Raw genomic sequence first — 17,567 nt, 5'->3', positions numbered from 1 at the left:
ATTTTATGATGCGTTTTCCACCGACTACTTTTTAAGCACATCTTTACCTGACAGCGGAGACATAATTCACTCGCGGTCGTAATTTAGTCCAGACGGGTCTCCTAAGCCCGGTATGAACCTGCTTCGGATTTAGAACTAAAGCACATGTACAAGAGCCGGTCCTCTGTGTTTTGTTTGGCTTCTGTTTCAGTCGAGTATTTTTAGGCACAGAATGATTCCACTGTGTCAACGGGGCAGCGCAACTATCGTTGAACGTGAGATCGCAGCCACGTCGGTGCAAGTCTGAGAAACCTGCAATGGAATCTTGAGTTCATTGATTTACTCAATGTAAGAAGGAATGTTTTCAGTTTTCAAACAATCTGGTCTTTCTTTTTTTTTTTTACTGTGACTTTTTTCATAATAATAGTTCATTGTTGGAAAACATATTTTTTTAATTAACACATGTTGTCTAAATCCCTTTTGTTTGAAGTTGGAGTTGAAAATAAAGATGAATATTGCAATTATTTTGCTAATTCTGCGTGTTTTGCCATCATTCCCGTTCAACTTTAGCCCATCCATGACTTTACAAATGTACATTTGTACAAAATTATGATTTGTTTTTTATTTTTAAGTAAGCAGAATAAGGCAGACTACCCCATATTTTCCATTAAAAGTGCTAAATGAGGATATTTATTTATCGTAGCATTCACATTTAATCAAACAGCTGAAATAAAGTCTTCCTAAACAGAGAAAGAAGTCACACACTTGTAATCTGAATTCTCTGTGCTTCATTCACACAGCTTGACCGGTGGCATGTTCCTTCTCTACCACACAAGCCTCTCTCTGTCGGGCCTCCTCGCCGGCTCATGGCCGCCGCTCCGCACTGCGCTCGTGGGATTTGATTTGAAGCTCCTGTTTTTGTATTGAAGCTGGTTTTAAGAGAAGTTATCGTTTCTAACGCCGTCCCGATCCACGCTGTCACTGAAAGCGTCGCGCCCCGCCCTCAGACAGACACCGTCAGCCCTGTTGTGGTATGTTTGCACTGTCGCCATTTCTTTTTTTTTTGTTGCCACGTGGAGGCAATAGATATGCTCTGAGTTCCATATTGAGCACCATTAAACAACTGAGGTCATGACCCCAAAATAGATGAGGACCAGAAAGTAATTCAGATGGCTTACATGAAGAGTTTTATAGCTATGTGTTGGGGTCTACATGCTGCTTCAGATGTGCTTTCACAAAAAAAATCAATTCTAAAGTAAACAGCACGGTTCGATTTAATAAGATACTAAAGTCCTATTAAAACCAGCTTCAATAAAAAAAATAGGAGTCTCAAACAAATCCTATTTCATAAAACTAATATAGTAATCTGCACTGATATAACATGGCATGATACCCTTTACCATACATGGTCCGAACACACACCCACACACACCTCTGATGCAAACACACGCGCGCTTGCCGGAATCAATTCTCCCAAAAAATGTTACACCATGAAGAGTTTTGGCAGTGAGGATTGTTTTAATTGCGCTTATATGTTTTGGCTCCCACTTTAAACTTTACTCATTTTCATTTTGGATCCAGAGAGCTGAGAGGGTTCATGCTTGTCCCCTCAAGTGATACGATTGGAGGACACTAAATCCTCATTCTGTTAATTGAGGCTCAAAGAAATATTGTGGAAGAGAGAAAATATCTTGGCAAAAAAGCATCTGTGACGGGATGCTCGTGGGAAAGTATTGTTCTTAAATTAATACGTTGTTTTAGTCTAAGCAGAGAGAGAAAGGAGATTTCAGAGAACGAAAGAGCAAGGGGAAGACTCTCTGAAGGATTCACACACACACACACACCACACACACATGTCGAAGATAGAACATCACGACGAAGCCCACAATCTCTCGCTAATCAAGACAAATTGCTTCTGCTGTTGCAAATTTAAGCGGCTCCATTTAATGCCGCTCTAATTTTTATTTCTTATCTGAGACGCGCGATTCAAACAAATTGTGAACATGAAGGTTCGGATAATATTTAAAAGCTTGAATGTAGCCACATGATGAATTGTGGTTACAGTTGGAAGATAAGAGGACTAATGGCTCCGAGAGGCGGTGTTCACCCTGTGGATTTCCAACCTGCTCTCTGGATACATTTTTTAAATATTTAATTTAATTTATGAATATAAAAAAATGTCAAACTGATTGTCAGAAGAAAAGTACACAAATTTAAATACAAAAACATACATTTACTGTGATTACGATGTAAGAGTGAAGAAAGAAAACCTTGTTTTTATTTCTTTTATTTGAATAGTCGACTTAAACAAACTAAAACTTAATTTCCCGATTCACATTTTCATTTAAGTAATGAACAAACACTTTTAATCTCTGCAAGTGAAATATGATCAATTTGATGCATGACAATGAGCCAATAATAATGACAAGAAATGTGTGTAGACAATAAAAGAGGCAAAGACATGTTGTGAGATTGCCTTTAATATTCCCACAATTATGACGTAAAATATATCTTTTAACATTATGATGATTGTTGAAGACAATGCTGATGATAGAGCAACAATTGTGGAATTATATATTTATATTTATTTTTTGCCAAAACAAATTATCGCCAGATAGTGCTTTTAACTTTTATTAATGGCGCTTTTCATTTGAAAGGGTTTGTTTGTTTAAATAACTATTTAAAACAAAAAATAATATACTTATGTGTGATTATCATTAATCTACCATAAACCTGATCTTTTTATCGAGTGGCAAATGTGACAAAATAATTGTTAGTAAATGTTGAAATAATAGTCACAAAAATTAAAATATAGCAGGAATTGCATAAATTCTAATATGCTGAATAGTACTTAAAATTATTCTTTTTTTTGTTTACCTTTCTAAATTAGTGGATGTGCTTTTCATCTGCCCCAGATTCTTTGTCTGTGAGACTCATGCAGTAACACATGATTTTCTGCAACACTCCTCCCCCTAGTGGACAAACGCCTCCACTGCATCTACAAGAAAACGGTCACACAAGTCACCACAAGATAAATTGTAAGGGTACATGTTGCACAATTGTAACAAGCTGTTTCCCAGTGTTCCTTATGTTGGATTTGTAGAACACAAACACTTTATGATGCTTTGAGAAAGTGCAGAGCTTTATATTTCAACAAACACAGCCAGATCAGACAAATCTCTCCCCTCATGTCTCCAGACAAAGAGCGATGCTGCAACTGATCATTAAGCAATATTTTCTAGTTCAAGCTCTCCTTGAAACAGCCCAATTAGCGGTTAGCGAGCTGATCCCTCTGCCACCGGGCTCTGCGGCGGTTAAAGCCGATTTCCCAATGAGCCGAGAGGTGAGGCCTTGAGAGGTGAGGCCTTGAGAGGTGAGGCCTTGCCCTGTGAACCGGCTGGGACACGAGCACACAGAGGCAATGAAATCAATTGTGTCAGCATCCCTCCGATCAGTCATCATTTCGCGTGCCACCCTCAAATTAATGCAACATCTGCTCAATAAATAGATGTGTTGCTACATGAGAACGGTGGATAGGGTTTCACTCATAGACATCTATATTCTGGGATTCCTAATTTATAGCCGACTGCTTTCCAGTGCAGTAACTAAGTACATGCTAGTAGTGTACAGAGGTGTAATTTTGAGGTACTTAAACTTTACTTACTATCTTAATAATACTTTATATTCAATTACACTACATTTCAGAGGGACTCTTTATCACACTTCCCATCTATAATTATGAAGTACTTTTCAGATTAAGATTTTATGGACACAATACATAATCATTTTGTATGAGGCGTCATATATATTAAACTACCTAAAAGTGTAAAAAGAAAAAAACAATGAGTTCCAGCTATATGATGAAAATAATGATGAAAATATGTAATTATATAACACTGACTGGGGTTATTTGGCATAGTACTTTTCATACTAAATGTATATTTCTTTGGAAATAATTCTGTATATTTTTTTTGAATTTAATTGTAATTAAGACTTAACATAATGAAGTATTTTTTTTTCTCGTATTGCTTTGTTATTTGGCTAAAACGAAGGATCTGGATCTCTTATCTTACCTTCTGCTTTGTACCCAACTCACACATTGCCGGTTATCATTTGTAACACGCTGCCATTCAAGTGTATTCTCCTTTTATTTAAAACTTTTTGAAGTAACTCCGGGTTAAATGCCCCCAAACTGAACATAGAGTGGTGGCTGTGGGTGTTCCCCCTGCGGTAGACCAACTTGTCAGGGCAGGTCAGAGCTCTGAGGTGGGTAAATCTGCCTCCAGTGCCCCGGGGATGAGGGATTACCCTCGGGGCTATTTAGCTGCCTCCAAGCAGGTGAGGAGCCAGGTTAGACATGACAGACTTTGTTGGGGTGTCCAGGGCTTAAGGATATTACCTTAAAAGCAACTCGGTGGGTGTTCCCGGTGCTCTCTCCCTGTCTTCTCTTGGTTGTTTGTTTGTCAGTCATTAGAGATCAGGCATTTTGTGTGGGTAGTACTTCTTAATCCGAGTGCTAGTGATTATAGGGGGCGGTCAATGGAGGCTAATTGTGTGCACTGTGGAGTTAATAACAACCTTAATCAGTGGGCTTTAGACGATGAAGTCATCTTGTATTGTGTTGCAGCGCTTTCTTGGCTAATTTCTTTTTAATAAGATTTTTTTTTTAAATGGCATGGTAGAGGATAAAAGAAGAAGGTTGTTTTTCAGGGATCAATGTGATCATTTTTGACCAGTGCGGGTGATGAAAAGTACTCAACGGGCATTGTGACTCCTTAAACATAAAGCCTATCTAGGCCGGGGACTTTGTGTGCCTTAATAAAGTCAAAATCATTGGAAAGCATTGTTTATTTTCTGTTACACTGGCCCTGGGGCCACACAAATGTAAAGCCTCTGGCGCTGTGGCTTTCCCTCAAAGCCTCACATATCCGCTAAATACCATCAGAGATCTCAGACTTTTCCTCGACCGTCCCTTTCTTGAATGTTTGTGTCGGTGACCTGACTCTGGGCCTCCCCCGCCCCGCCACCGCTTTCATTCACTAACAGCGAGTAACAAAAAATGATGGTGTTTACGCCGCACAGGACTTCTTCATCCCCTTATTGTCGAGACGCTGTGGCTCTCACGCTTGCGCTCTGGCGCTTTAATGTTTGTGATTCAGGATTTGTTGCTTGTTTTGCTCTCGCTCAAACCAGTCTGGTTTTAGAGCGGCAATTTAAAGCTGAAAGATACAAGAAGGAATATGTGGGAAAATGTCAATGTAAAGCCAGAGTTCTGTCAAAAATACAGAGTACATAAGCGCTTGAATAATAGACAAAGTATAGTTTTATAGATAGATTAACAAGCTAAATTCAAGCAAACATGGAAAATCTGGACTTTTTCACTGTGCTGAAAATGTCTGCGTATTTGCAGTCGCGTACAAATGTTTTAAAAAGATTTGATAGTGTTAACTAGTATTTATAATGTGGACGTGGGGATCTTGGATATCACATCACCACCTAGTGGATCATGTGGTTTTTACAGCCACAGCAGACGCCTGATTACAGTAAAGTGCAGTAAACACGCCTCCTGGAAAGACACGGGGAGACCAAATAACACGAGAAATATATGAAAGCAGACCACGTATGTCACTGCATAAGGTGTCTGTACGCCGGACATCTCAATGAAGGAGCAAAAACATCCCATCCCAATTATCATCGACTGTCACTGATATTCATATCAGGGCCAGATTTCCCCCGTTTGCTCAGGGAACATCCCATTCGAGCAAATGTGTTTGCTCATCCTCTCAAGACATGTGGGCTGAGGAATGAAATATCAAACAGGACAACTGTTTAATGCGACGCACGACACACACACACACACACAGATACACACACACACACACACACTGCTTTTCTCCAACACAAGCCTAGTGAATCTGTGAACACACACTCCCTGACACTCCACACCTCGGTCCCCCCCCCCCCCCCCTTCAATGATAATTAGCCCTCTGTCATGCCTGCTGAATGATCAATGGCAGCACTGTAGGTTTTGCATTAATAATTTGCAAAGGAGAGAGAGAGAGAGAGTGACAGAGGGGGGGGGGGGGGAGGGGGGAGATGTGCCCTGTTGTGTTCTGGGACAGAGGAAGCCTAGATTACCCGTGTGCCAGGGGAATCTAATGCAATTACGACTGTTTGCTTACACCATGTGTCCCCTTCCGTCTGCACAGCGGCATCGGGACTGCACACCGCCGCCATCCGCCCATTCAGCTCCTTCTTGTTTGTTTTCAGTATTTACGCCACCCCAACTCCCCCCCCCCCCCCCTCACATCACAGCCACCCCTCCTCATTTGCCCATGCCTTCAATATCACTAATTAAAGTAAACCAATAAGGTTGGGGGAGGGACCAGATTGAACTCCAACTCAGAACTCAGAAGTCAAAAGAGACACTGAGGGGGAGTGTTGTGTGCGTGTGTGTGTGTGTGTGTGTGTTTGTACGTGTGTGTGGCTGGCAAAATATACATTATTTATAATGCAAGAAAGAAGGCCACATAGGGAGAGAGGAGGTTTGTTTAAGAGATTAGCGATGGACTGCTTATTAGCTTTAGCTCTCATTCCAAGTCATTTGCCTATTGTTCTGCTAGAAGTCGCCACGTTATTGATTAAAACCCAGTTGGACTGGTTTTTAATCTTATTGTGGCCCCACACGCATCTGCAGGAGTGGAGAAAGTAGTTAGATGGATGGATGGATAGATAGAAAGATAGATGGATAGATAGACGGTTGGATGGATGGATGGATGGATGGATAGATAGATAGATAGATGGATGGATGGATGGATAGATGGATAGATGGAGAGATAGATGGATGATGGATGATGGATGGATGGATGGATAGATAGATAGATAGATAGATAGATGGATGGATGGATAGATGGAGAGATGGAGAGATAGATGGATGATGGATGGATGGATGGATGGATAGATAGATAGATAGATAGACAGTTGGATGGATGGATGGATGGATGGATGGATAGATGGATAGATAGATAGATAGATAGATAGATGGATGGATGGATGGATAGATGGATAGATGGATAGATGGAGAGATAGATGGATGATGGCTGGATGGATGGATAGATAGATAGATAGATAGATAGATGGATGGATGGATAGATAGATAGATAGATAGATTGATAGATGGATGGATGGATGGATAAATGGATAGATAGATGGATGGGTGGATATATAAATGGATGGATGGATGTATAGATAGATATATAAATACATGGATGGATGAATAGATCGAGAGATAGATAAATGGATAGATAGATGGATGATTGGATGGATATATAAATGGATGGATGTATATATATATATATATATAGAGAGAGAGAGAGAGAGAGAGAGAGAGATCTCTATCGAGCAGGGCAGCCCTAGTTTGACTTTTCTTCTCTTGACGATACCCTGGGAGGCCGATGACATTTCATTTCTGTGTACTTTGTGCCCGGGATGATATTCAGCTAATCTGCCATGCTCCTGTTTGCTCTGAGGGATTTGGGAAGTATGGGCAAACACAAAGCACAGAGACTCCAGCTAAGAAGAGGGGCGGCGGAGAGAGTTCCGGTGAAGCAACTATTGGCTTTCTCAGTGTGAGGTTGTGAGAATATTGTCCGTGCCATTACATATTTGATGTTAAATCCGCTCCTACGGTTTAAATCTGTGTGTTTTGCTGAGTTTGCCAAGTTGACCTGACAATGTGAACCACCAACTTCCCGAAGGCATTCAAGATGTCTGCTGCTCGGCCAAGACAAGTCAATATTAGTGACAGGGGGGGGTCATATTTCTTGGAAATGAACATGACAAATAACTACAGGTGGTACGAAAACATAACAATGCTCAATTTTGAACTAACTGACAGTTATTTTTTATATTTTAATGAGAGGCCTAATTGTGTTAATTCAATAACTGAAAGGCGGCGTATGGTTACTGGTTTAATTTATAAGTCACTTGTTCTGAAAATTGTAAACATTTAAATGATGCTACAAAATACATATTGAAAGGCACTCCATGAAATAGGTGCTCTGTCTTCTGTCTTAATTGTTTAGACCTGACAATAGGTGGTTATGAATAGAAAATGCATCGATACGTATATTGTGTGTGTATTTTAGACCAATTATACAATAATATCATACCACTGTTTATTTTGTACTTCTTGTAATTACTATCATACCTACATTGTAACTACACATATTATGTTTTTCACATAACCAGATATCCCAACTTCAAAGCCGCAATTCTACCTCATCAGAAACAGAAAGAAAAAAAGTCCTGTGAATTGCACCATATTTAATATGCCTGCACAGACAATATGTATTTGCTCAGCCAATTGCACAATACACACATCCTGTTTCTGTAGGTTAATTTGAAGAACTGCTGCTGTTTAAATGCATGTTTAATTTTGTATTAATTCACCTGTATGAATATGTATAGCGTGTTGTCAATAGCTTAAAATGTACTTTAGTTCAGGCTCATAGGCACTTCAATGCATGAATATGTGTGTATGAATACGTCTTTATTATTCATCATGTTTTAGCTAGAGTTAAGAGCTCCAGCTATATCTACTTTCAATATCCAAACATGTAAATTCAGCACAACTCACGCCAATGCTGCCCTCTAATAGATTATTTTACCCATGTGATGCTTGAGAATGAGTAACGGGCCCAGCCACCTACGATGGATCATTTCACGTTTCTTTTCCTTTGACCACGATCACCAGCCAGAGAAGTGTTTCAACTGGTCCCAGTGTATTTTTTGGGGGGGGGATTTGGCCAATCCTTCTGTGGCCTGGCAGCGGGCCCAGCAGCAGTGATCCGAGAGAGCCTCGTCTTTGGATAGCAGTGAGTTGTCGGGGGGGGGGGGGAGAAGAGGAAAAACAGAACGATGTACTTCTCTGTGGCCGTATAACGAGGCGAATATGATCCGCCGCACTCATTCAGATTGTTCCCTCGTCCGACCACGACCTTTGAAGCGACGCTGGGAGACACACATCCAGCGAAGCACAAACGTAACAAAACCAGACGGAACAACTCCGCAAGTCATCCGAGACGCGATCTTTTTTTCAGGGGCCAAGCGCAACAAGTGCAACAACTTTTGACTAGAAACATCTTGAGGTTGCGTTTAAGCTTCAGCCGTTTTGGTGTCACTCTCATCCAAAGCAATTTAAAAATAGGAAAAGCAGCAGAATAGATTCCACATTCAGACTGCTGCAACCACGCTAAAATAGCATCATTACTAGAGGTACTTGTAGTAAAATAGAAGGTCTGACGCTGACCTAGAAAAGGTGTTTGTCTTCATTTAATAGCCAATTAGGGAGTCCACAACATTCACTACTTTTAAAAAGCACATGAAGGGATGGCTGGTGTCCACCCACACATGTGCACATAGATAGCTTAACCTGGGTTAGCTGTATTAGTACTGTCATGGATATGTGATGTATTAATGTTATATGAATGAAACCTTAAAAGTTCTAATTAATTGATGCCCTTATGTGCATTATATCTGTGTGCAATATGATGAATGTGAAATGTCTTACTTACACTGTGATATTTTTCTCTTGATTCTTTTAAATATCTAGATATATATTCATATATATATACTGTATATATATATGTATATTCATATATATATATATACTGTTTATATATATATATATATATAAAGTTAACAATGGAAAAAAAAGAATTGCATATATATTTATATATATATAAATATATATGCAATTCTTTTTTTCCATTGTTAACTTTTTATTACAGAACTGTTGTGTTTTGTCAGCTATACACTATAATTGATTGTAGTTTATTACTACTGTACTTTGGCGTGACCTTTCACTCTAGGACACTCAGCCTGTACATTCTTGCAGGGGGACAGATGATGGAAATCAGCCATGGCTGTAATTGGATGCATTTACATTTTAATTGAATGTACATTGTCCCTCTGGAACAAATAAAAACTTGAAATTTGAAAGTTGCCACCGTTAGTGCGTGTGTTGCAGTAGAATGAACACTGAAACTGCTGCGAATGTATTCTCTTTTAAACGGCGCTGTGTTATTAGACCAGTGGAGACAGCAGTGGAGGCAATTCTTTATTGACAGCCCCGCGCTCTTATTATATAGACTAGTGTAGATTGTTCCATATCAGAACAACAACCAGTCATTTTGTACCAATTATGTTCTTACAACCGCACGCACACACACACGCACGCACGCAAAAACCTTCGCAAACATTCCCAGGAATTACCCCGAGCCCCCATGTGGATGTGGAAAACCCGGGGAGCGGTAAACTGAGGAGGTTTGGGAGGTATAGCTAAAGCTCCCAGTACTTTCCTCGTGCTTGTGAACTTCTTCTCAGGGATTATGGGGGTAAACACACAGGGGCTGAGAGATATATCCCCCCCCCCCCCCCAAACCTTCAGCCCACAACCACATGAAACGACTCTGTTGGCACCGTGGCAGAGCGGGTATAGGGGCTGGGCCCAAGTCTGTAAAATCCCACCAGGTCAAATGTTGTATTCCTGTTAAGTTTTCAAACCAAACTTTGTTCCATCTGTAACTTTTATGACAATAAGGACCAAAGACACATCCGTACACTCTGATTCTGCAAGTCAATCAGGGTACGATATCTAAGCTGCGATTTTAAATACTATACTGCACATTGTCTCGGTTATGGATGCCATTTTTGGGAAAGGGTCAGTCATAATTTTAAAAGGAGCTAAAATAAGGCAAACTGCATTATCCATCGCAGCGGATGACTCTTTCCCACGCATGCCAGGACTGTTCTCTGTGACCAATGAGAGAGACACTAAACAAAGGAGTGGCACGATCGCACCTTAGAGCTAATCTCTCAATAACTATACTCTACCGCCGCTGTCAGACAAAGCACAACAAAAGCTTAGAGCCGTCACGATACACAGCACTTAGTGTGTGTGTGTGTGTGCGTGCGCGTGTGTGCGTCTCTTTGGTAATAGCCACATGCGGTCGGTGTAATCCGGTTCTTTGTTGTCTATTTCTGTTGCAATATGATTGACAGGTAAGTAAACGCATGGTGTTGCGTGGCCCGATGAGAACAGCATGATGCAGTTGTTGTCGGGGTTTTGTGTTACATCCAGACCCCAGAATATATTTAAATATTTGTTTCTAGTGTAAGATTTTCAAAATAAATCGCCCCACTGTATTTGAAACAGTGTCTGAAGGGTTCAACTTTTTCTTTTTCACTTACTCAGTTGAGCAGGTGGGTCAGAAATCGACATGCCTAAAGTCAATGTATATTTGCCATTATATATTTACAAGAAGACCCAAGTTAATTGCGGTGACTAATATTTGTAGCTATACATTCATCTGGAATTTCGGCCACATCTTCTGACACATGAACTCCTGTTTCCAGGATAATTGAAACGCCCACTTGTGCTCATAAAGCCCTGAGCTGTACATCACACAGTAATGTTCAAAACGGTGATATGTTGGGGATAAAACAGGCTTCCACTGGATAATAACCCACCGTGTCAGATGTGCTCCGGCACTTATACAGCAAAAACCAGCCGCCTCTCCAAATTACTGAGCACTGTGTTGTGCCGTCCTCCGGTGAAGACTCCACTGACACAGAAGCTCAAGCTAACCGCGACGGAAAAACACCGGGGATGTCACAGGCGATGCCCGGCATTAGTCGGATAATGGCCAGGATTTGCTGATAAAGCGGGGGCCTCGCGTTGGCAGTCTTTAGTGACTTAAGTGGGCCGCTCTCCCGTAGCCGTTGGGGCTGTACAGTATATCCATCCCTCCATCCCTACGTCTCTTTCCGACATGCTTTCCCCTCTAGCTTATTTCTCAGCGGACGCACACGTTTGACCTATTAATGTGATTTAAGCAGCCGTTTAGAGGCGTACAAGCAATGTCATTGGACACATTTACAGAATGAAAAAAGGATAAATAGATATCCTACTTGAAACAAGCGACCGCGTCGCCACCGAAATGTAGTTCCTGCGTCTATTTATTCCACAGGATTTGTGCACAAGAGACTATTTGACTTGTCGATACATGTTACATTATTCAATGTCCCTGTAAACCATGACAGTGTGAAAGCGTGCCAGCATGTGTCATATCAGGACCGCCAATCAAAGGACACAAAATAGGAATCAGCCATCATTCCTTTTGTGACGTCTTAATTGAAAAGAGGCAGTTTTTTTTCTGTATGTACTAAATTAGCGAATATAAGACACGTAAAAACATGAATAAGCCGATACCAAATAGTATTATTTGTAATTTCTGGATATGCTGTATGTATTTGCCATGACATGAATTACCAGACACTATTTCCCCGATTTACAATGTGTGTGGATGGATTTGGTTGCATTATATTTTGTATTGTTTTCAAGACGAACATACCTTCTTTGTTCAAATAGGTTCTTTCCCACCCATTTTGTATGTCCTCGTCATATTTAATGTGCCATCTGTCACACAGGAATAAAGCTCGGTAAATAAGAGGAAATCTCTTGAAGGCGAGGCGGCACCTTTTGACATTTCTTTTCCCAGACATGCCTTTATTTGTGTGATGGCATTTACCTCATCTGGCATTTCTGTCTTTTGTCAATAATCTCCATGAAGACTCGGGCCGGGAAGGAGTTAACGCATGCGATGACAGGGAGGGGAAAGCAAACGGACAAAGAAATACAAATGTAAATATGTTTTTTCACTTGCACTTTAGCCGTCTCCCATTTTCTAATGCAACTCCACGCCAGCGTTTTGCTATCCACACAAGTGACACAGAGTCTATGAAACGTGACGAGATGGACATGTAAGACTTCCAAAAATGTGGACAATGCTGTGGTTGTAATTCAACGACCCCCTCCCCCGCCCCCCTCGCTGTATTAGTTGCACAAATCTGTGACAATTCCAGAGGTTGCGGAGTTCAGACACGGAGAGGAAGGAAGGTGGGAGACTTATGGCCGTCTCTTTGAATAGTTTTCCCATCTAAGAGGCAGCCATTCAGACACATGTCCCCAAGACAGCCGTATAAATCTGCGAGCATGTCCAACGCGAGGATGCCCCGTCACATAACCACCTGTCAAAACGTGTCTTCCTCTGTCTTTTGATCTCGCTCTCTTATCCCCCTCTGCTGCCCCCGTCCTCTGCATTATTCCGCTTTCTATATTCTTGAAAACTGTCTTTACTTTGAGATTTTCTTTTGGGAGGAGGATGGGGGAAGGAGGAGGGGTGTCTAAACTGTGTAATCTGTGATTGATGGCCCACAGGCATAAGAGACCAGCATAAGAGGACAAGCACCAATTTATTTTCCATTTAAAATAAAGATGGAAAAGCAGAGGGAACTGCCAAAGGTTTTCATTTGATCCGAACGTAACTTCAATAAAACAAATTCCTCCGACAGCTATTTCAGTTCTTCACTGAGAGGCATTCCCCAAACAACCTTTTGTCTTCGGTCCTGACAGCCGACAACTGTTATTCCAGCCCCTCTCCCCATTAAATCAATATATAATATTACCAAGGACGAAATTTGGTAAGCCTGGCCACATGAAGCAGATACTTCTCCGTGGCTGACGACAGATTCCGCCATTTGTTTCCTGTGTCTTTTACCCCATCTTCTATACAAGGGTATGTAATTCCAACTATCGCCTCACATTGATATCTGGACCAGAATCTCGACGGAGCTGCCAAATGTGACAGTTGTAGAGATAAATTATCTCTGTGTTACTGCATATGCTGTATAGATCTATGCATTACATTCATCAGTATTTTACATAACTTCACTGACTACACTGGTGTGTTTCTCCCCTTGATTCAAGTGTGTGACCACACTTAATTTAAATCTGAATAAAAACACAAAATCATTTGCAGATAGAAAAGCAATGCCTTTATAAAGTTAGACGTGATCCTGGATGCCTACACAGGAGCTTTTACATGATATGAGTGCGCCATCTAGTGGCCAAGGAGCGTTATGCTACAAAGTCGAGCAAGAAAAATAACTCAAGCGTCAACATCTTTTAAGAAAAATACCGTAGAGAATTTCCCACAATGTATGCAATGTAAAAAAAATTGTATTTAAATGATAGTCACTGCAGGTGTAGCCTCCTCTTTCCACAGACTGATGATAGTACGGATAGAAAAAAAATGTATGTATAATAACATATTGTACGGGTAACTTCCACTCGGTATATATTGATTGATTGATTATTTTGAGTCAGTAAAAAGCAACAACAATCTCAGCTACTCCAATGTGAATATTTGCATTTTCTTTTCTTTTTTATCTTTCAGTTTTGGGTAAAACAAGATATTTGAAGACCTTTTAATTTTCCATTTTAATGGATAAGCAAATAATCGTTTAATCACGAAAATCAATCTGATTCATTAATAATGAAAGCAACAGCTAGTTGCAGCCGACAGAGACAACATAATCATCAAGAATAATCACACATGCATTGCTGACTAATTTGCAGTTGCAAACAAATTATTACATTTCCAAGATGTTCCCGTTTTAAAAAACCACAATAAAGTTATTTCTTTCTCAGATACTAAATGCTGTGTGTGAATCGTTGCCCACTTTTCATGTACTCAAAAGGCCCTGTTGATGTGGTCCAGCGGGAGGTTGTGGGTGATGAACTCATCCAGCTTCAGCTCGTTACCTTCGCATTGAAAATGCGGAAGGTTATGTTTTGATCGCCGTGTATTTATTTATTTATTTATTTGTATGTGTGTTACTCGCATAACACAAAAAGTATTAAACCGAATCGCATGAAATTTGGTGGGATCATTGGTTATTATCCGGGGACCATTTGATTAGATTTTGGGATCAATCGGGGCAAAGGTCAAGGTCAAGGTCATGAAAAGGTCAAAATCTTATTTTTACCATCGCACAGTCAATTTTTATCCAATTGGCATGCAACTAATGCCAACATGTTCATAATTCAATGCCCAATCTTGTGATATGCGAAGGTATGCGCTCTACCGAGTGCCCATTCTAGTTGTTCATGTAGTCGTCCACCAATTTCGGCACAAACGATAACAAAACAAAGTCTTTATGGACCTCAATATAGCACACATTAATGAGCCCAGAAGACAGGATTTTCCTCATAATTTGTTCACGATTCTTCATTAGAAAAACATCATTAGAATACTCCAATGGTGTTAGATATGTTAGATGTTCGCTGCCTATCAGAAGTGTGCCTCATTTTCACTTTGTGATTTCCTGTGTTTCCTATGTCAAGATAACGGGTGCAGACGTGTTACTTTTGATCCGATGTGAGCGTATGGTTTCCATGCTGGGCATTGCAAAGTGCGAGATATGAATATTATAAACCGAGGCCTCTTGCCTTACTTAGAATGCAGCATGTTGCGTGGCTGCATTTCATCCCGTTAGCTAACGGGATGCAATGCAGCCACGCAACATGCTACTTCTCAGTGATTGGTCGTTGTGTGCCTGTTGTTCGTGACTCAAGAAAGACACCATCACCTTTTTGATTGTGTGAGACTTTCATCCAAACTCCAGCTGCAAACAATGTCGAAAAAATTAAGATGACCGATTCATTCTGGAGTCATTCACCGAGCAAAAGCGGACAACATTAACCTTTTTATCTGGTCACTTTAAGCTCTTTGGCCGTCTTTTAACCATCAATATTCTTAGCAATAATGAGCACACATCTCTTCTTTTTTGTTGTTGCATGAACTAACAAGATTCAAGATTCAAGATGTTTTATTTGTCACATACACACACAGGGTGTGCAGTGAAATGAAAGTGGCATGCTCAGCAGGAATGTGCAAGGGCAACAAGTACACACTATTTACAATAAAAATTTAGTCTTTATAAGTTCACCTCCAAAATATGTCCCCGGCTTCAAGCTGCGTCCCATCGGGATCATTTCATCGTCTCCGTCCACGCACCAATGACAACCGGAAGTGCCCCAGCCCTCGGTTGTGGACTCCAGCGCAGCAGGCCAAGACAACACGTGGGTGGTCATAATTCATACTCCTTTTAAAAATGTATTTACTACATTTTCTAAATCCAATTTGACATTTGCACAATTGCAAATTGTGTTAAAAAAAAGTGCAATTGTGCCATATTTAGTCTGTGCATGACCTCTTATGATGCCAGTGTGCTCCGACTGCTTCACAATGACACCGCACAGACCAGAGGATTCCTACTGGACCGACTCGAGCGCTCAGCGTTTCTGAACAGAACACCCTCCATAACATCCGGACTCCCGACACACTCCAGAGCGTAGTCCAGCCCGCCGTCCGTCACCTCCAGCAGAACCTCCTGGATGGGCCTGCTCTGATCTTTGGGGGTTGACACAGCCAGTGGCTTGGAACATTTGGGCTTTTTCTCAAACTTGTCGGGGGTTGACATCGACCGCGATGATCCTTTCGGCCTCAGCAGCCCGGCGGCCCGTGACGGAGGCCAGCTCGACAGCTCCCAGCGCAAACACGGCACACGAGGAACCTTTTTTCAAACTGGATGTTGGGAGTCGGACAAACCAAAAGCTGTTCGATGTCTGATGAGATCACTTCTTCACATTCAAAGATAACTTTTATATGGTTTATATTTTGCCTTTATTGTTCTCGACATAATTATACAAACTATTTTTCTCCAATTTTACCTCGTTGTGGCCCATTTTATTCAGATTTTTATAAGATTGTTAAGCATCATTGGCTTGATTATTTCACGCCTGATTTGGGAAAGAAATCTGAACTTCACTTTGCACTAACCTTGCTTACATTTTGAAAAATTAGCTGGAGTATTTGAAATTAATTAATTTGCATCCGGAACACAAAAACGCTCTGTCATTATTTTAATTGTGTGCCCACTTTTATTTTGTTCTCAGTTAAGAGTTCACACATTCGTTGATATTAAGCAATCTTAAAATATTCCAAAAAGGTTCGCTCCCTTCCCAGATGTTCTGTTTTACACATCATTTCTACACATTGAGTCTCTTCCACAAAATGTGTATTTGTCTAAATCAATAGGCGAAAAAATATGTATCGAGAAAAAACTGAATGAGTAGAATATATAATTATTTTTTTCTAACTCACGAAATACACTCATGTTTCCCATTTGTTAAAAATGTCCTCCAACAACCACGATGGTTTCCTTCAGATAGTAAAAAAGTGTGTTTATAATGGGTTCAACAATAAAAAATAAAAAAAAGCTGTTGTGTAAATACATATTTATGAATGTGTTGCGTACCTCTTGTTCCAATGAACAGCAGCTTCCACATCAGAGTTATGAATTTGAGTATCAAGTATCTGGCAGATCTTTATCCTCTTACTTTGCATGCGTTAACAGCAGCACCGTAACCGGTGGAGACGCCACAGCCGAGTAGACACACAAGCGAGATATCGGAAAGTACCGTGTACCGGGAGAAAGAACCGACGCCAAGGCACTGGTACACCTGCTGGCCCTTGTAAGATAACCAGCTCGTGCCATCAGCCATGACACCCACTTGTGTAATCGCCCTGGAAGCCACAGATTGGGACGGAATTGGAAACACTGAGCAGTTAAACAGCATGAAAACGCAATAGTGTTGAACCATGTGTGAACCGTGTAAT

This window comes from Pseudoliparis swirei, chromosome 19, assembly GCF_029220125.1.
Source record: "Pseudoliparis swirei isolate HS2019 ecotype Mariana Trench chromosome 19, NWPU_hadal_v1, whole genome shotgun sequence".
NCBI lineage: Eukaryota > Metazoa > Chordata > Actinopteri > Perciformes > Liparidae > Pseudoliparis > Pseudoliparis swirei.
The sequence above is the reverse complement of the archived record's forward strand: the minus strand, read 5'-3'. Positions refer to the sequence as shown.